Source organism: Euprymna scolopes, chromosome 46 (genome assembly GCF_053919585.1).
Source record: "Euprymna scolopes isolate OS-2025 chromosome 46, ASM5391958v1, whole genome shotgun sequence".
Taxonomy (NCBI): domain Eukaryota; kingdom Metazoa; phylum Mollusca; class Cephalopoda; order Sepiida; family Sepiolidae; genus Euprymna; species Euprymna scolopes.
This window is the reverse complement of record NC_136527.1, coordinates 20,835,868-20,857,099: the sequence shown is the minus strand read 5'-3', so window position 1 is coordinate 20,857,099 and position 21,232 is coordinate 20,835,868. Positions and strand designations below refer to the sequence as shown.

General features: G+C 28.8%; 1 long non-coding RNA gene across 2 annotated transcripts in view; it reads right to left on the bottom strand.

The window, feature by feature from the left end:
- The window catches only part of LOC145270928 (uncharacterized), a 59,703-nt gene that overhangs the window by 34,621 nt on the left and 3,850 nt on the right, over nt 1-21,232 (bottom strand). The window contains exons 2-3 of one of the 2 annotated variants that reach the window (XR_013865622.1): nt 18,407-18,501; nt 14,416-14,501 (exon numbers count right to left, since the gene is read on the bottom strand). This is a non-coding gene — a long non-coding RNA (uncharacterized LOC145270928). The remainder of the gene's footprint in view (nt 1-14,415; nt 14,502-18,406; nt 18,502-21,232) is intronic. The other variant, XR_013865621.1, reaches the window with a different exon arrangement.

Here is a 21,232-nt window from a genome sequence, read left to right as displayed (position 1 = left end):
TGAGATGAGCATTATTTTTATATTTTTATATATATCATTTTAATTGGAATTCATTATTGAGATGAGCATTATTTTTATATTTTTATATATATCATTTTAATTGGAATTCATTATTGAGATGAGTATTATTTTTATATTTTTATATATATCATTTTAATTGGAATTCATTATTGAGATGAGCATTATTTTTATATTTTTATATATATCATTTTAATTGGAATTCATTATTGAGATGAGTATTATTTTTATATTTTTATATATATCATTTTAATTGGAATTCATTATTGAGATGAGCATTATTTTTATATTTTAATATATATCATTTTAATTGGAATTCATTATTGAGATGAGCATTATTTTTATATTTTTATATATATCATTTTAATTGGAATTCATTATTGAGATGAGCATTATTTTTATATTTTTATATATATCATTTTAATTAGAATTCATTATTGAGATGAGTATTATTTTTATATTTTTATATATATCATTTTAATTGGAATTCATTATTGAGATGAGCATTATTTTTATATTTTTATATATATCATTTTAATTGGAATTCATTATTGAGATGAGTATTATTTTTATATTTTTATATATATCATTTTAATTGGAATTCATTATTGAGATGAGCATTATTTTTATATTTTTATATATATCATTTTAATTGGAATTCATTATTGAGATGAGCATTATTTTTATATTTTTATATATATCATTTTAATTGGAATTCATTATTGAGATGAGCATTATTTTTATATTTTTATATATATCATTTTAATTGGAATTCATTATTGGGATGAGCATTATTTTTATATTTTTATATATATCATTTTAATTGGAATTCATTATTGAGATGAGCATTATTTGTATATTTTTATATATATCATTTTAATTGGAATTCATTATTGAGATGAGCATTATTTTTATATTTTTATATATATCATTTTAATTGGAATTCATTATTGAGATGAGCATTATTTTTATATTTTTATATATATCATTTTAATTGGAATTCATTATTGAGATGAGCATTATTTTTATATATATCATTTTAATTGGAATTCATTATTGAGATGAGTATTATTTTTATATTTTTATATATATCATTTTAATTGGAATTCATTATTGAGATGAGCATTATTTTTATATTTTTATATATATCATTTTAATTGGAATTCATTATTGAGATGAGCATTATTTTTATATTTTTATATATATCATTTTAATTGGAATTCATTATTGAGATGAGCATTATTTTTATATTTTTATATATATCATTTTAATTGGAATTCATTATTGAGATGAGTATTATTTTTATATTTTTATATATATCATTTTAATTGGAATTCATTATTGAGATGAGCATTATTTTTATATTTTTATATATATCATTTTAATTGGAATTCATTATTGAGATGAGCATTATTTTTATATTTTTATATATATCATTTTAATTGGAATTCATTATTGAGATGAGCATTATTTTTATATTTTTATATATATCATTTTAATTGGAATTCATTATTGAGATGAGCATTATTTTTATATTTTTATATATATCATTTTAATTGGAATTCATTATTGAGATGAGCATTATTTTTATATTTTTATATATATCATTTTAATTGGAATTCATTATTGAGATGAGTATTATTTTTATATTTTTATATATATCATTTTAATTGGAATTCATTATTGAGATGAGCATTATTTTTATATTTTTATATATATCATTTTAATTGGAATTCATTATTGAGATGAGTATTATTTTTATATTTTTATATATATCATTTTAATTGGAATTCATTATTGAGATGAGCATTATTTTTATATTTTTATATATATCATTTTAATTGGAATTCATTATTGAGATGAGCATTATTTTTATATTTTTATATATATCATTTTAATTGGAATTCATTATTGAGATGAGTATTATTTTTATATTTTTATATATATCATTTTAATTGGAATTCATTATTGAGATGAGCATTATTTTTATATTTTAATATATATCATTTTAATTGGAATTCATTATTGAGATGAGAATTATTTTTATATTTTTATATATATCATTTTAATTGGAATTCATTATTGAGATGAGTATTATTTTTATATTTTTATATATATCATTTTAATTGGAATTCATTATTGAGATGAGCATTATTTTTATATTTTTATATATATCATTTTAATTGGAATTCATTATTGGGATGAGCATTATTTTTATATTTTTATATATATCATTTTAATTGGAATTCATTATTGAGATGAGCATTATTTTTATATTTTTATATATATCATTTTAATTGGAATTCATTATTGAGATGAGTATTATTTTTATATTTTTATATATATCATTTTAATTGGAATTCATTATTGAGATGAGCATTATTTTTATATTTTTATATATATCATTTTAATTGGAATTCATTATTGAGATGAGCATTATTTTTATATTTTTATATATATCATTTTAATTGGAATTCATTATTGAGATGAGTATTATTTTTATATTTTTATATATATCATTTTAATTGGAATTCATTATTGAGATGAGCATTATTTTTATATTTTTATATATATCATTTTAATTGGAATTCATTATTGAGATGAGCATTATTTTTATATTTTTATATATATCATTTTAATTGGAATTCATTATTGAGATGAGCATTATTTTTATATTTTTATATATATCATTTTAATTGGAATTCATTATTGAGATGAGCATTATTTTTATATTTTTATATATATCATTTTAATTGGAATTCATTATTGAGATGAGCATTATTTTTATATTTTTATATATATCATTTTAATTGGAATTCATTATTGAGATGAGCATTATTTTTATATTTTTATATATATCATTTTAATTGGAATTCATTATTGAGATGAGCATTATTTTTATATTTTTATATTTTTATATATATCATTTTAATTGGAATTCATTATTGAGATGAGCATTATTTTTATATTTTTATATATATCATTTTAATTGGAATTCATTATTGAGATGAGCATTATTTTTATATTTTTATATATATCATTTTAATTGGAATTCATTATTGAGATGAGTATTATTTTTATATTTTTATATATATATTTTAATTGGAATTCATTATTGAGATGAGCATTATTTTTATATTTTTATATATATCATTTTAATTGGAATTCATTATTGAGATGAGCATTATTTTTATATTTTTATATATATCATTTTAATTGGAATTCATTATTGAGATGAGCATTATTTTTATATTTTTATATATATCATTTTAATTGGAATTCATTATTGAGATGAGTATTATTTTTATATTTTTATATATATCATTTTAATTGGAATTCATTATTGAGATGAGCATTATTTTTATATTTTTATATATATCATTTTAATTGGAATTCATTATTGAGATGAGCATTATTTTTATATTTTTATATATATCATTTTAATTGGAATTCATTATTGAGATGAGCATTATTTTTATATTTTTATATATATCATTTTAATTGGAATTCATTATTGAGATGAGCATTATTTTTATATTTTTATATATATCATTTTAATTGGAATTCATTATTGAGATGAGTATTATTTTTATATTTTTATATATATCATTTTAATTGGAATTCATTATTGAGATGAGCATTATTTTTATATTTTTATATATATCATTTTAATTGGAATTCATTATTGAGATGAGTATTATTTTTATATTTTTATATATATCATTTTAATTGGAATTCATTATTGAGATGAGCATTATTTTTATATTTTTATATATATCATTTTAATTGGAATTCATTATTGAGATGAGCATTATTTTTATATTTTTATATATATCATTTTAATTGGAATTCATTATTGAGATGAGCATTATTTTTATATTTTTATATATATCATTTTAATTGGAATTCATTATTGAGATGAGCATTATTTTTATATTTTTATATATATCATTTTAATTGGAATTCATTATTGAGATGAGCATTATTTTTATATTTTTATATATATCATTTTAATTGGAATTCATTATTGAGATGAGCATTATTTTTATATTTTTATATATATCATTTTAATTGGAATTCATTATTGAGATGAGCATTATTTTTATATTTTTATATATATCATTTTAATTGGAATTCATTATTGAGATGAGCATTATTTTTATATTTTTATATATATCATTTTAATTGGAATTCATTATTGAGATGAGCATTATTTTTATATTTTTATATATATCATTTTAATTGGAATTCATTATTGAGATGAGCATTATTTTTATATTTTTATATATATCATTTTAATTGGAATTCATTATTGAGATGAGCATTATTTTTATATTTTTATATATATCATTTTAATTGGAATTCATTATTGAGATGAGCATTATTTTTATATTTTTATATATATCATTTTAATTGGAATTCATTATTGAGATGAGCATTATTTGTATATTTTTATATATATCATTTTAATTGGAATTCATTATTGAGATGAGCATTATTTGTATATTTTTATATATATCATTTTAATTGGAATTCATTATTGAGATGAGCATTATTTTTATATTTTTATATATATCATTTTAATTGGAATTCATTATTGAGATGAGCATTATTTTTATATTTTTATATATATCATTTTAATTGGAATTCATTATTGAGATGAGCATTATTTTTATATTTTTATATATATCATTTTATTATTATTTATTAACTTATTTATTGCTTGCTGTCATTTCACCACATTCCAGATGAGAATTGTCTGAAGATAGCGGTTTCAATCCTACCCAAAGGTGGCCAGAGGCTTACTTGGCCAAAACGTGGTGAGACGACAACAACTATGGATGGCAGTAATTGCAGTGAATGCAGTTAGGAGATTCGGAGTTCCTATGCGTTGCGGTTACCACCTGACGAAAGCCAGAGGAATAGTTGGCCGAAACGTCGTGAGATCAAAGTGTAGTATCTGTTCTTCAGATGCTGCACTTAAGATAATTTGTACCAGTCAGTGGAGGGGAAGCCCTCTATACTGGGATAATTATTATTTTTGGTAACCAGAGTGCCCCCTTTTTGCCTACTTTTAGGGGAGCTGGTTTTTACCTCACATTAAAAACGGCCTTGTGCCTAATTTGCTCAGTGGGGGAGCAAATAAATACCATCTGTTCTTCAGATGCTGCAAGCTATGACTAGCAAAGACCAGATGTGGGGGCAACCCCACATGCCTGACCTTTAACCAGCTCCCATTTCCCACCTCTCGGGAGTTGGTCCCCTTTTTCCCCTCCCCCTCCCTTCACTCCTCACATTAAAAATCGGCCTTGTGCCTAATTTGCTCGGTAGGGGAGCAAATAAATACCATCTGTTCTTCAGATGCTGCAAGCTATGACTAGCTATGACTAGCAAAGACCAGATGTGGGGGCAACCCCACATGCCTGACCTTTAACTTCAATCCTACCCAAAGGTGGCCAGAGGCTTACTTGGCCAAAACATGGTGAGACGACAACAACTATGGATGGTAACAGTAATTGCTGAGAATGCAGTTAGGAGATTCAGAGTTCCTATCCCGTCGCGGTTACCACTTGACGAAGGCCAGAGGAATAGTTGGCCGAAACGTCATGAAACAACAACTAAAAAGATGAGGACAATAGTTCACAATAAATAAATAACTACTTTTATAATTTTGTTTTTATTTTGCTGCCAAGTGTATATATCGAGACAATGACAAACGTTGATTTTTCTTAGAAATTATATTGAGTGAAAAAAACCTTTGATGATCAACTGTAGCAAACTTATAACAAGAAAACCAACCGAGAGACCTTTTCTAGATTCTAAGGGTTCCTTTATATGCAAGTTTATTTTTTTAATGATTGCTAAGAAAATGAAGATCCACAGCAAAATGGTTTTTTTATTTCACATTAAAATAGTTTGTTTGATCTCCTAGAAAATGAGAATCTACAAGAAAATGTTTCTCTTTTTTATTTCATTTCTCCCAGAGAGCACGTTTTTTTTTTAAATTATTGTCCTATTTTTTTTCATCTTTCTCCTTTTATATTATTTTTGCCATCCTGATATTTGTATCTTTTTCCATCTTATATAAAAATATGTGTGATTTTTATATATTATTTAATTGGAATTCATTATTGACATGAGTATTATTTAATTTAATTATTGCGGACTTTTATTCTCATCTTTATTAGTTGTTGTTTCACGATGTTTCGGCCAACTATTCCTCTGGACTTTGTCAGGTGGTAACCGTGACGAATAGGAACTTTGAATCCAACCTTGATTGCCCTTCGGGGCCTGTGGCGCAGTTGAAAGAGATGTTGAATCCCTACGGTTCCAGATGAGCATTGTCTGAAGAAAGCGGTTTCAATCCTACCCAAAGCCAGCCAGAGGCTTACTTGGCCAAAACGTGGTGAGACGACAACAACTACGGATGGCAGTGATTGCTAAGGATGCAGTTAGGAGATTCGAAGTTCCTATCCATCGCAGTTACCAACTGATGAAGGCCAGAGGAATGGTTGGTCAAAACGTCGTGAAACAACCAAAAAAAATGAGAATAATAGTCCGCAATAAAATAAATTAATATAAATAATACTCATCTCAATAATGAATTCCAATTAAAAATAATATATAAACCCCAAAATGTTTATGCCTTTTAGTGATTGGCCATTCACTTTGTGCGTACCTAATGAAACGTTTTAATAGTTGACTCATGTTTTTTAATAGTTGTTGCGTTTTGTAAACATTGTTACATTTCAAAAAAGTAGTCACACCTTATAAACCGAAACAACTATCAAAACGTGAGTTAAAAGGTTGTTATTTTTTTTTTTTTACAAAGGAGTCACCGCTTATCAAGTCCCGGAAGCCACTCGAGGATCACTGCCATCCGTAGCTGTTCATCAGGTGGTAACCGCAACGATAGGAATTCTTAGCCATCTGTAGTTGATGTAATCTCACCAATACTTTAGGGCCTGTGGCACAGTTGATAGAGACGTTCCAGATGAGCATTTTCAATCCTACCCAAAGACGGTCAGAGGCTTACTTGGCCAAAACGTGGTGAGACAACAATAACTACGGATGGCAGTGATTACTGAGACTGCAGTTGGGAGTTCAAACTTCCTATCCATCACGGTTACCACCTGACGAAGGCCAGAGGAATAGTTGGCCGAAACGTCGTGAAGCAACAACTAATAAAGATGAGAATAATAGTCCGCAATATGTGTGGTTTTATTCCTTCTAGAGACCAGGCTATTTCTAAATCATTTCGTCTTCAGATTGCAGGTTTTATTTTATTTATTCCAGACACCATGCCATAGTTTCTCTCTCGTTTTTATATTATTTCTTCAGAGACCATGTTTTTAAAAATTCTAGTTCTATTTTTTATCGTTTTTCCATTTTGCAATCTCAAGTTTGTATACACATAAGTTTATTATATTTCTTCCAGTGACCATGACATTTCTAAATCATTCTTGTCATCCGTTTATCTTTTTCTGCTTGACTCGATGCACACATTTCATTTTTTATTTTATTCCTTCCAGATACCATGCCAGTTTCTCTCGTATTTATTTTATTTCATCCTATCTTTATATATTTTTTCATATTTCTCCTTTTATTTTTTTTCTTCTAGAGAATCATTCTTGCCATTCTGATATTTTTATATCTTTCCCCATTTTGCTTTCTCCATTTTATATATAAACTAGCAAAAGCACCCGTCGTTGACTGGGTTCAATTGCAAGTCATGTACGCCTTGCAAACGGAATGTACGTTTAAAAGACATTATTTTAAAGGGTCATGATGCCATGAGTCATTGTGGCCATGACAGCTTGTTAGCTTATTTCCGTTTTCCTTTTTCAAGTTTGAGCCTGCCTACTGTGGCTATCTATTTATTTTTTTGTGGTTGCACGGGCACTCACTGCTATTTTGATTGAAAGAAAAGTTTTGATTTATTTATTGGGGGGGTCCAGTGCGCGGGCTGCTGAAACTTCTGTTCTTTTCTGGAAGTTGCTCAATATCATTCAAATTGAATTTCATGTCGACCCAGAGAGTGTTGATATTTATTTCATAGAAATAAGAATTCACATAGTAGAATGGTTGCTTCCAAGCTTGGGTACGCAGGTGTAGATTTAATAAACCATTTCTCTCTGTTCTTTCTGCTTCTAGTTGCTAGTGTATATCCATGCTATTTTGAGTGAAAGAAAAGTTTTTTGATTGATTTATTTTTAGGGGTGGGGGGGAATCCCAGCGCACGGGCTGCCGAAACTTCTGGTTTTTTTTTTTTCCTGGAGGTTGCTCAATATCATTAGTGTAGCAGCTCTATCCAAACTGAATTTCAAATCAAAATTTAAAAAATTCCGCAATGAGTTTCTTGTCAACCTAATAACTGATAATACGCCCTATTCCTCTATGTTTTTATACTAGTTTTCATGCTTACCTTTTTTAGCTAACCATTTGTAGATTTCCGTAGAGTGAGATTGAGTTTGCTTTCGGGTTATGTTAATACTCTCCGTCTAATCTCAGCAGTTTTTTTTGCCAACATTGGTCTTGCGCATAAATGAAATATTTGAAAGTATCAGCTGATAATTCTGCTAGTCTGAAGTTGTTAAAATTCTTGTTTACGATTGAGGCGAATGTTAAATAAGAATTCACAACGGGCACTCACTGCTATTTTGACTGAAAGAAAAGTTTTGATTTATTTATTGGGGAGGGAGGACGTCCAGCACACAGGCTATAATATGCTATGATTGGTTATGAAAAGGAAGGGTTGTAAAGAGATAGCTTCGAATTTGGGGGTATCAAAACCAAAGCAAAATATGATGAAAGTAAAAATAAAATAGATAAACCCCATACTTTATTATACCATACCTGTTCACACTGAAACACTTATCACAATATTCTGTGGATCTATATTAAAAAACCTTGTTAAACTTTGTGACATATTTCCATTCTATGGAGGTCAGGTGCGAACGGACACCCCATAATTTTATTATACCATATTTCTTCAAACTGAAACATAATTATCAAAGTATACTTACGCAAATAGATATGAAAAGTCTTTATTAAAGTTTGTGCCTATTTCCATTCTATGGAGGCCAAGCGCAAACGCAGACTCCACAATTTTATTATACCATCCCTATTTAAGTTAAAACATACTTATCAAAGTGTTCTTATGTACGTCTATATCAAAAACACTTGTAAACATTTTCTTTTAATTTTTAAATTTATTTCCATACTTTGTGGACCAGGCGCGAATGCAGACCCCACAATTTTAATGAACCACCGTTCTGCCAGATCAAACACACCCATTCCTGTGTCTCGATACATCTTCTATCATTATATGTAATCAGTTTTTTTAAAATAGTCAACCACATAGGAGCCTATTCGTAACCAGACACACACATTCAGCTTTATATTATAGATGTGTGGTTTTATTCCTCCTAGAGACCATGCCATTTCTAAATTATTCCATCTTTGATCGAGTGTCTATATGCATGTCTTATTTTTGTAAACTGTTTTTGACTCCTAGTAGGGGGTATGAGACTAATGAATTCACCAATCATTTTTATAACCACCGGCTGTGCTAAACAACCAATGAAAACCTTCCAAAGTTAGTATAAAAATTGTCGACTTTTGGATTCAACCAATTTGCCATTAACTACGTCATGTACTGCATTTGATTCTTGGCCGCCATCTTGGTTACTGCCAATTACACTCAGGATCTGAACTGAACTATTCCACCATCTTTGTTCAATAATGTCTCAACACTTAACAAGTTTATTTTATTTTTTCCAGACACCATGCCATAGTTTCTCAGTTTTATTATATTTCTTCTAGTTTTTAAAAAATTCTTGTTCTATTTTTTTATCGTTTTTTTCATTTTGTTACCCCAATTTCGTAAATGCATACATTTATTATATTTCTTCCAGTGACCATGCCATTTCTAAATCATTCTTTTTATCTTGGAATTGTTTATCTTTTTCCCCATTTTACTTTTTCCATCTTATATAAAAATATGTGGTTTTATTTCTTCTAGAGTCCACACCATTTCTAAATCATTTCATCTTCAGATTGTTTATCATTTTACTTTTTGCTTGACCCAGTGTCTATATGCAGGTTTTATTTTATTTTATTTCTTCCAGACACCATGCCATAGTTTCTCATTTTTATTATGTTTCTTCTAGTTTTTAAAAAATTTTTGTTCTATTTTAATGATTCATGGCCGCTATCTTGGTTACTGCCAATTACACTCAGGATCTGAACTGAACTATTCCACCATCTTTGTTCAATAATATCTCAACACTTAACTTTATTTTATTTTTTCCAGACACCGTGCCATAGTTTCTCATTTTTATTATATTTCTTCTAGTTTTTAAAAATTCTTGTTCTATTTTTTTATCGTTTTTTTCATTTTGATACCTCAATTTTGTAAATGCATACATTTATTATATTTCTTCCAGCGACCATGCCATTTCTAAATCATTCTTATCATCTTGGAATTGTTTATCTTTTTCCCCATTTTGCTTTCTCCATCTTATATAAAAATATGTGTGGTTTTATTTCTTCTAGAGTCCACACCATTTCTAAATCATTTCATCTTCAGATTGTTTATCATTTTACTTTTGGCTTGACCCAGTGTCTATATGCAGGTTTTATTTTATTTTATTTCTTCCAGACACCATGCCATAGTTTCTCATTTTTATTATGTTTCTTCTAGTTTTTAAAAAATTCTTGTTCTATTTTAATGATTCATGGCCGCTATCTTGGTTACTGCCAATTACACTCAGGATCTGAACTGAACTATTCCACCATCTTTGTTCAATAATATCTCAACACTTAACTTTATTTTATTTTTTCCAGACACCGTGCCATAGTTTCTCATTTTTATTATATTTCTTCTAGTTTTTAAAAAATTCTTGTTCTATTTTTTTATCGTTTTTTCATTTTGTTACCTCAATTTTGTAAATACATACATTTGTTATATTTCTTCCAGCGACCATGCCATTTCTAAATCATTCTTGTTATCTTGGAATTGTTCATCTTTTTCCGCTTGACTCAATTCAGCATGCATACGCATGTGCATCGTCAAAGTGGATTTCTTAGAAAATGACGATGCACACATTTCACATGGAAATGCTTTTCCGGCAACGTGTATACGCATGTGATTTGTCAGATGGATTCTCTGAGCAAACGAGAATCCACAAGTCTCACAGCAAAACGGTTTCTCTCCACTGTGCACACGCAAGTGGTTAGTCAAAGTCGATTTGAGAGAAAACGAAGTCTGACAAATTTCACAAGTATAAGGTTTTTCACCAGTGTGTTTTCGAATGTGATTCAATAGATTTATTTTCTGGCCAAATGAAAGCCCGCAAACCTCACAGCTAAACCGTTTTTCACCACTGTGTAAACGCCTATGGGTTGTCAAACGACCTTTTTGAGAAAAGGAAGATCCGCATATTTCACAAGAAAAGGGTTTCTCCCCAGTGTGTACACGCAAGTGTTCAGTCAAGGCTGATTTCTGAGAAAACGCAGATGGACATATATCACAAGTGTATGGCTTTTCACCAGTGTGTACACGCATGTGGTCTGTGAGCGTTTTCTTTTGAGTAAATGATGATAAACATATCTCACATGAAAATGGTTTTTCCTTTGTGTGTAAACGTGTGTGATTTTTCAAACTTGATTTTTCCGAAAACGAACACCCACATATTTCACAGTTAAATGGTTTCTCACCTGTGTGTATGCGAATATGCTGTGTCAAATTTGATTTCTGGGAAAACGAAGACCCACATATTTCACACGAATACGGTTTTGCGCCTGTGTGTATATGCATGTGTTTTCTCATAGTTGATTTGCTAGAAAACGAGGTTCCGCATATCTCGCAAGAAAATGGTTTCAATCCAGTGTGTATACGAAGGTGTTCAATCAAAGTAGATTTCAGAGCAAAAGAAGAATCACATATTTCACATGAAAATGGTTTCTCACCAGTATGTGTTCGCATGTGTGTTGTCAGATTGATTTTCTGTGCAAACGAATGATGACAAATTGAACACGAAAATGGTTTCTCGCCGGTGTGTATACGTGTGTGATTGACCAAATGTGTGTTCTGTGAAAATGAACATCCACAGATTTTACATGAAAATTTATTTTCAAGTTTCCGTTTCATCTTTAGTGTTAAAACCATAAATAGAGCCGATTTTACCAGACCTCTATCTGAGATACAAAGATTTGTTGAGTTAATGTCACCAAATCTGTATCTAAGATACAATGATTTAAGACTGTTCCAGTCAGTTCTCCCTTGCCTTACTAAACGTTGAGTTAATGTTCAAGCCAGAAATAAGGAGCCGACTTTATTAGATTAACAACAAATCTCTATATGAGATAGATTTAAGACTCTTCTAGTAAGTTCGATTTTGCCTTTCAAACGTTAAGTTCAGATTTAAGACTGTTCTAGTAAGTTCGATTTTTCCTTCCAAACGTTAAGTTCAGATTTAAGACTGTTCTAGTAAGTTCGACTTTGCCTTCCAAACGTTAAGTTCAGATTTAAGACTGTTCTAGTAAGTTCGATTTTGCCTTCCAAACGTTAAGTTCAGATTTAAGACTGTTCTAGTAAGTTCGATTTTGCCTTTCAAACGTTAAGTTCAGATTTAAGACTGTTCTAGTAAGTTCGACTTTGCCTTTCAAACGTTAAGTTCAGATTTAAGACTGTCCCAATATGTTTGACTTTTCCTTCCAAACGTTAAGTTAGTAAAATTATGAATAACATTAATTTCGCCACTTACTTATGTTATAGTTTATATTTATTTTGTGTCTAACCAGATTTCAGGACAGGAGTTCATTTTGTCTGGTGAAGTATTCATAACTATTCCATTGTATAAGTTAGTGTCTAAAATCTTATTTGGGCTCCAATTACTTTTACTCAATTTCAATCAGTTATTTTGGATATTTGATTAACATTTACTGACAAACTCAATGAACCATTAGAAAATTTAGATTCTCATTTGTCTAGTTAACATTAAATAATTTATATTTAGTAGACATTACAATTTTTACTGTCTAATTTGACTAAATATATATAAAATTTCTGAGAAAAGGAAGGTTTATATATGAGATATTTCACACAGAAATGATTAGGCTTGAGTGTATATGCAATTGTTTCACATCAAATTTCATTTGGAATCAAATAAATATTTCACATGAAAATACATTTTCTCCGTACCTGTGGTGGTCAACTGAACCATTTCTTGCAAGGACGGGTCACTTTTTGTGTTCAGATTTTTGCAAGTCACGTACGGCTTGCAAACTGAATGTACGTTTAAAAAATATTATTTTAAAGGGTCATGATGACATAAGTCATTGTGGCCATGAGTCATTGTTAGCTTATTTCCGTTTTCCTTTTTCAAGTTTGAGCCTGCCTACTGTGGCTATCTATTTATTTTTTGTGGTTGCACGGGCACTCACTGCTATTTTGATTGAAAGAAAAGTTTTGATTTATTTATTGGGGGGGGGGGGTTCCAGTGCGCGGGCTGCTGAAACTTCTGTTCTTTTCTGGAAGTTACTCAATATCATTCAAACTGAATTTCATGTCGACCCAGAGAGTGTTGATATTTATTTCATAGAAATAAGAATTCACAGAGTACAACAGTTGCTTCAAAGCTTGGGTACACAGGTGTAGATTTAATAAACCATTTCTCTCTGTTCTTTCTGCTTCTAGTTGCTAGTGTATATCCATGCTATTTTGATTGAAAGAAAAGTTTTTTGATTGATTTATTTTTAGGGGTGGGGGGATCCCAGCGCACGGGCTGCCGAAACTTCTGTTTTTTTTTTTTCCTGGAGGTTGCTCAATATCATTAGTGTAGCAGCTCTGTCCAAACTGAATTTCAAATCAAAATTTAAAAAATTCCGCAATGAGTTTCTTGTCAACCTAATAACTGATAATACGCCCTATTCCTCTATGTTTTTATACTAGTTTTCATGCTTACCTTTTTTAGCTAACCATTTGTAGATTTCCGTAGAGTGAGATTGAGTTTGCTTTCGGGTTATGTTAATACTCTCCGTCTAATCTCAGCAGTTTTTTTGCCAACATTGGTCTTGCGCATAAATGAAATATTTGAAAGTATCAGCTGATAATTCTGCTAGTCTGAAGTTGTTAAAATTCTTGTTTACGATTGAGGCGAATGTTAAATAAGAATTCACAACGGTTGCTTACAAGCTTCGGTACGCAGGTGCAGATTCAATAAACCATTGGAAAATTTAGATTATCATTTGTCTATGTTGTTTCTGCTTCTAGTTGCTAGTGTATATCAATGCGTGGATTTACAAGAAAATAAATGTTTTCGTGTCAGTTTTTTAGTTTTAGAAAATGAAAATCTGTATATTTGACAGAAAAAAAATCTTTTATCCCCTCACCTGTTTGTGCATGTATTTATTCAACTTGGATTTCTTTTAAAAAAATAAAGATACACAATCTTTCTCTTCTCTGGTCTCAGGCATATCTGTAAATAAATAAAACAATAATAATATAACTTCAAACAATGTTATTTTTATTACTAAGAAATTAGCAGAACCCATGAAAATTCCCTGGTAATTTAAAATTTTGCAAAACATAAATAAAATGAATAAAAAATAAAATAAAACAAATAATGAATTTTAAACAGTTTTTTTTAGCAAATTTTTTTTAACTCTTTATAAAATCTTAAAAGAATTGATTTAAAAATTTAAAATTTTTTTGTTCAACCCACAACACATTATTTTGTTAAAAGGAACAATAATAAATAATAATCATACCACTAAGCCACTGACAGCTCTTGGCTGCACAATGATGGTATAACCAAGCGTGTGATGTGAAAATTGGAAATAAACCTCTAATGCTCGAAACTAACGCAAAGGAACAGAAAATAAGAAGACAATATGAGAACAAACGCCATCAAATTTTAATTTAGTATAAATACTATGATTTGAAAAGTGTTCCCATGCCATTATTATCATGTGGCATTTATTAGTTAGGCTTAATCTTTTCTTTGTGTGTGTGTGTGTGTGTGTGTGTGTGTGTGTGCGCGTGTGCACGCATGTATGTGCGTGACAGCAATATTCTTCAGAATCTCAGTCTTTTGTGTGGAATACTCAACCACTCTAGATGAATTTTTGCTTAGGAACCCAATAATACTAAGAAGCCAAAAGAAAGATATTTTAACTGGTCAATAAGTGAGATGAAAATTACATTCTTGCCTTGGGAATTATTAAAATGGTCGATTATTATGAGGAAATTATTAAAATGGTCGATTATTATGAGGAAATTATTAAAATGGTCGATTATGAGGAAATTATTAAAATGGTCGATTATTATGAGGAAATTATTAAAATGGTCGATTATTATGAGGAAATTATTAAAATTGTCGATTATTATGAGGAAATTATTAAAATGGTCGATTATGAGGAAATTATTAAAATGGTCGATTATTATGAGGAAATTATTAAAATGGTCGATTATTATGAGGAAATTATTAAAATTGTCGATTATTATGAGGAAATTATTAAAATGGTCGATTATTATGAGGAAATTATTAAAATGGTCGATTATTATGAGGAAATTATTAAAATGGTCGATTATGAGGAAATTATTAAAATGGTCGATTATTATGAGGAAATTATTAAAATGGTCGATTATTATGAGGAAATTATTAAAATTGTCGATTATTATGAGGAAATTATTAAAATGGTCGATTATGAGGAAATTATTAAAATGGTCGATTATTATGAGGAAATTATTAAAATGGTCGATTATTATGAGGAAATTATTAAAATTGTCGATTATTATGAGGAAATTATTAAAATGGTCGATTATTATGAGGAAATTATTAAAATGGTCGATTATTATGAGGAAATTATTAAAATGGTCGATTATGAGGAAATTATTAAAATGGTCGATTATTATGAGGAAATTATTAAAATGGTCGATTATTATGAGGAAACTATTAAAATGGTCGATTATTATGAGGAAACTATTAAAATTGTCGATTATTATGAGGGAATTATTAAAATGGTCGATTATTATGAGGAAATTATTAAAATGGTCGATTATGAGGAAATTATTAAAATGGTCGATTATTATGAGGAAATTATTAAAATGGTCGATTATGAGGAAATTATTAAAATGGTCGATTATTATGAGGAAATTATTAAAATGGTCGATTATTATGAGGAAACTATTAAAATGGTCGATTATTATGAGGAAACTATTAAAATTGTCGATTATTATGAGGAAATTATTAAAATGGTCGATTATTATGAGGAAATTATTAAAATGGTCGATTATGAGGAAATTATTAAAATGGTCGATTATGAGGAAATTATTAAAATGGTCGATTATTATGAGGAAATTATTAAAATGGTCGATTATTATGAGGAAACTATTAAAATGGTCGATTATTATGAGGAAATTATTAAAATGGTCGATTATTATGAGGAAATTATTAAAATGGTCGATTATTATGAGGAAATTATTAAAATGGTCGATTATTATGAGGAAACTATTAAAATTGTCGATTATTATGAGGAAATTATAATAGTCGATTACTATGATTGGTAAAAATATAGTGTTAGATACAAATTCTTTAGATATGTGAAAAATTATTTTAAATAATATTTAATAGTAGTCAGGAATTAAAACTTATGATAATTTAGCATTTATAAAAACTATAATAAAAAATCGTACAATCTCCTCTAAACATGACAGTATGGAATTCATGTATGAGCGTGTTTTGGTTTTATTTTCTGATTACGTTTTTTATAAATAATAACAGGAACAGATGTCAATTCACTTGCACATCATTTTAATCTTAAAAAAAACTATAATAAAAAATCGTACAGTCTCATTTTATGACAGGGCTACGCTGGACGGCCTGCTTGTATAGAAATAAAATGCATCAAGCAAGCTTAAGTACCTTAAAGACTAAATTCAAGCGGAAAACGACTACACATATACACATACATATATATATTCTAGACTACCCGTGACCCGTTGGGTCAGTATGTTATATTATGTTATATTAGCTATGGAATTCATGTATCAGTGTGAATATAGTTTTTTTTTTTACATAACAGAATGAAAAGTATATATGAAAGTATATTAAAATGAAAAAAGAATATCGATAGATTTCTATGAGTCTTTCTGTTTATTATAATTGATTATTTTTTTTAAAAAAATTTAGTTATTGAATTATAATTAGTATAGAAGTAAAATGCATCAAACAAGCTTAAGTACCTTAAAGACTAAATTCAAGCGGAAAACAACTCGACATATACACATACATATATATATATATATATATATACTAGACTACTCGTAACCCGTTGGGTCAGTATGTTATATATGGAATTCATGTATCAGTGTGACACTTGTGAATATACATGTAGTTTTTTTTTTACATAACAGAATGAGAAGTATATATGAAAGTATATTAAAATGAAAAATATCTATACGGAAAAAAAAAATACATGTTAAAAAGAATAATTCTGAAAAATGTTTTTACAGCGTCGTCAGAAACTCACAAATGAAAATGACTAATTCAGCTAAATTTAGAAGTTAAATAAATTTCTTGTAAAAATCTATTGAAAGATGAATATTAGTTTTCTGGGACTATTTCAAAGATAATTTTAAAGTAAAGAAATACACTTGTTTGTGGCCAAAAAATCATAATAGCTTCACTACCCGTTGGCCGTTGGGTCAGTATGTTAGCTATGGAATTCATGTATGAGCGTGACACTTGTGACGTAAAGAAAATAGTTTTTTTTACATGACAGAAACATTTCTATGAAAGTATATTAAAATGAAAAAAGAATATAGATAGATTTCTATGAGTCGTTCTGTTTATTATAATTGATTATTTTTGAAAAAATTTTTTACAGTTATTAAATTATAAGTGGTTGGCTATACTTATAGGTAAATGTGCACTGAACAGATACCATAATACTTATTATAGTTAAATTCAAATTTTGATATATCTGCTTTTTTTTTTACATCGTTCATTTCTGTATTACGTTTAAGTTATTTTAAACCCCACTATTCCCATGTTAAATAATAATTTTGAAACAATAATGTTAATATTTCAGCATTCCAATTGTTCTTTTTTTTTTTTTTGTGATTAAATTATCCAAATAAACAATTGTTAATACTGTCTGCTTTTTTTTTCTTACATCGTTTATTTCTGTATTACGTTTAAGTTATTTGAAATCCCACTCTTCCCATGTTAAATAATAATTTCAAAATAACAATGTTAATATTTCAGTGCACAGGTCATGCACGCATGCGCAACTGGATGTTGTAAACCGGAAAGTGGGTTACATACATCGTTACAAGGTCATTTGAGTTTTATAATTATATATATATACACATACATACATATTAGTGCTGGAACGATCAATCATAATGGGGATCAGGAATCGGAAAAATCAGAATTTTTCAGGGTCTCGGAATCACTGTCATTTGAGTTTTATCTATAAATATAAAAGCGAAAATGTATGTATGTATGTATGTATGTATGTGTGTTCGCTTTTCTGTGTGTCTACAAAAGGCCTCTTTCAGAGAAGTGGTCGGTCGCTTCACAACTTTTTATATCACATACAAATCGTAATATCTCACACTTAAAACGAAGCTCGCCTGTCTATTTAATTTGCTTGATTTCGGGGAGATAAATATTCAAGATTTGTCGCTCGCCGCATGTGGGTTAGTCTTTCTCCTATAACATCTTCGGGGGAAAAAAAGCGTTCAGCAGTAAATGAATACTATCCCACAGTCAAAACTTGACCTCATTTAAAACGGGCACCTGCTAAATCCAACTAATTAAATAAATTCTAATGTGTTTCCGTTAGCATCTCGCGTTGGGGCAATGGTTAACATAGCATTTTTTTTTTTTTCACACTTTAATTTACAACTTTGCCTCAAGGGTTCGGCTAATCAAGAGCCATCCATCACAATTGATGCCAGATGGGGATCAGAGCGTTGATGATGTAAGGATAGGAGTTTGGTTTTGGATGCATTAAAGGTATATATATATATATATATATATATATATATATATATATATATATATATACCTACAAACCCTGGCTTGTACACCCTAATACTTTTTTTCATAATCAATATTTATATGCCTACAAAATGTAAAATACCATGTTTAGATGTTTGAGGGAGTAGTGCATGCAGAACCTCCACATATAATATTGAGCAATTTGTATACCCTTATATGTCATATTCACAATGACACACAATAGTAAGCCATAATGTCATTCTTATTTGCATTGTTGTGTAAATAGCAAAACGTATGTAATAGCCAATATATTTATTTCTCCTTCTGGTTATATAAATCTCAAGTTAAGTAAAGGACTAACTTATCTTGCCTATGAAAAAGTGAAAATAAACACAAATGTATAGAAAATGTTACCAAAGGCAAGATAAATTGATCTTCTACCTACCTCGATCAATTTTTGGTGTTATGTTTATTCTGTTCGAAAAACAAGTAGTGTTGAGTGTTACATATATTTGATAAATTAAAATCAAACATTATCAGGCGCAATTTCTTTAAGCAACGTATCTTTCTGACATTGATATTTTACCTTTGACACAGCCCGTGTAAAGTGTAGTTAAGTTTATAAGCTAACTGGAAATGTATTTTTCAGAATTATTGCAAAAAAGTTTGTCACTGATTAAAATCGTTAGTTCTGACCTCCTCCAGTCCAGCATAGCCGCTGCCGAGCTTGAACTCACTACATGAGTTTGTAGTGTAATTTAAATCTTGTCGGTAGCTGAATACTTGATGTTTCGTCAGGGCTATCAAGGGTATTTTTTACCATGACGCCATCACTAGATGGGGTGCCTACCATGGCTTAAGAGAGTCCCATCTACCCTCGAGAGAGGGATAGACCGCACCAGTTTCTCAACCTGATATTTTACCTCACAGTACATACAGCACCTTGCCATTCCCAAATGGTCACCCATCTGGTACTGGTTAGATTCAATGTTGCTTAACTTCGGTGATCTGGTGAGAACCGGTATGTCAACATAATTGTGCCATACTGACCTCCTGAAATTGCCAAAAGATGTTATTTCATGTTTGGGTCAGTTATACTTCAGCAAGGAAAATGCAAAATTTGTCAGTAGAAGTTGAACATCCTTAGAAACTATTTTCAATGACATCAGTAACAGTGTCTCATATCGTATTTTCTTTGGCAGTGGAGCAATTCTGTTTCTCTTCATTTGTTCACAAAGTACATTCACATGAACTGAATTAACATTTGTCCAGATTAATATTAATAATTTAAATGGTGAAATACCGTTTTTTTGAGGGAGCATAATATTTAGGAATTTGTACACCCTAATACTTCTTTTCATAATCAATATTTATATATATATATATAAATTTATTCGATTGGCAAAATTTTAGAATAATTGTAAAGAAGTAAACCATAGCAGAAATTCAGTTGACTAAAATAAGATGGAAAATGGGGGTGGTTTTCTGTTTTGTACCGAGGACGTACAAAGTTCCACCTGTCTGTCCTCGAAGCACTTGCCATCATTTCCAGCCCCCCTACTTTGTGTAAGCAGAGAAACCTCCGGCTTCAATTAGAATTATTTGGGTAGTCACAGTTTTTTTGGGTTTTTTTAACCTCCTCTCTGCTCTTACTCCATTCCACTACCAAATATTCTAAAAAAATAATAATTTTCAGACTTATATCCTTGAAAAGTTAGTCTGAACAAAAAGCGCTTCGGGTGTATTTTAGCGATCTCGTTTTTAATCGACTTATTTATTTTACTGAATTGTACATTTGTTACATGTAACTTCCCCCATTTTTTTTCTTTTCCTCACCCCATTTTCCATCTTATTTTAGTCAACTGAATTTCCGCTATGGTTCACTTCTTTACAAATATATATAAATATATATATATGCCTACAAACCCTGGCTTCTTTATTTGTGGGTACAAATATTCTTTAAATAATTAGCCAAAACTCAGCAAAATATATTGTATTATGGAATGGGTGAGGATTGTAGAAAAAAAAAAGCTATGTACGTATCAAATTTTAAGGTTGAAAATTCGAATTTTGAATGTGTTTTATTTTTTATCTTTTGTGTTTTGAAATCTGAAATTCGTTGAATATGTTAATAATTATTATCTTTCAGATTAGCAAAAATATATATATATATTTTCATTAATTTTACGAAAAACACT